The sequence below is a fragment of the Grammomys surdaster genome, unplaced genomic scaffold, assembly GCF_004785775.1.
Source record: "Grammomys surdaster isolate TR1022 unplaced genomic scaffold, NIH_TR_1.0 125739, whole genome shotgun sequence".
Taxonomy (NCBI): Eukaryota; Metazoa; Chordata; class Mammalia; order Rodentia; family Muridae; genus Grammomys; species Grammomys surdaster.
This window is the reverse complement of record NW_021620571.1, coordinates 1,402,348-1,403,705: the sequence shown is the minus strand read 5'-3', so window position 1 is coordinate 1,403,705 and position 1,358 is coordinate 1,402,348.

Genomic DNA, 1,358 nt, shown 5'->3' with positions numbered 1-1,358 from the left:
CTCACACACACTTACACACATTCACACACTCTCACACACTCACACACATACTCACACACACACTCACACACTCTCCTCTCACACACTCTCACACACACTTCCATACTTTCAAACAAATATTCACACACACTCACACAATCACACATGCTTATACACATTCACACACTCTCACACACTCACATACACACACACACTCACTCTCACACACATTCACATACTCACAATCTCACACATACACACACTCTCACACTCACATACACACTCATACACACACTAAACACACTTACACACGCACATACACTCACACACACTTGAGATAATCAGGTTATGTTGGCCCGTGGTTTAGTCTACCTCACATAACAGTGGAAGAGCCCATCAAAGCTCCTCCTTCATGAACAGGATGTGAGAGAGGAAGGAGATGCAATCTCAGTGAACAATGGTCACTCTCAAGGACACCCCTTATGGCCTGACCATCTCCTACTAAACTCCATCTTTTAAAGAGCTTTTGGGGACCATTTGAGATCCAAACTGCAGCATGTGGAGAGTGTTTGTCGGGACAATAGCGTGTCAAGTCTTTAGCATAACACTAACATGATAGAACAATGTCAGTAGACAGGTTAAGGAACTTTTCACAAGAAAACACCGGAATAGTGATGAAGTGATAATCTGCCTCGAAGAGTCACACATTACTGCATAGTCACCTCAAGCCCAGGGGCAGAAAGTGGTAGCAGCTCACAGATTCCTCCAGGTGCCAGATGGTCAAGTGAAACAGTTTCTCTTGATCATCTCACCTGTCAAATCCCAAGGAAGTGTTCCAGTGAGCTCAGTGTGGGTCATGCACTTACTGTTGAGACAATTACAATGGCCAGGGTATGTAGCAGGAAGAGACTCTCCTTTGAGACTCATAATGAACGCCATGTCTTTTGGGCTAAAGTGGGATAGAGGGATGAGGGACAAGGCCTGGGAAGAAAGAGAAGGGAGTGTGATCATGGGCTGGAGATGTGGCATGCACAGCACCCTGGGCTCCATCTCCAACACCATCAAAAAAGAAAAGAGTGCTCAAATCTTTCACCAAATGCCAGTCTGGTGTGACTGGTGACAAAGCACTGGCTGAGACCAGAGCCAGCCAGACTCAGAACCCTTCCCAAGCTTCATATGATAAGGTCTTCTTTGGATCATACGAGGTTGGACATGGGCCATGCAATAGCTTTTCTAGCTATGCTACCTGAGCAGTCTTGGGTGGGGGAATGGCTATAACACCCAGCAGTGTGGCAAAGGTTGGATGGATCAAGTGATCTAAGACTCCTGGGGATCTCAAGGTCACCAGAACTTTAGAATCAGCCATTTCTCTTCTCTCT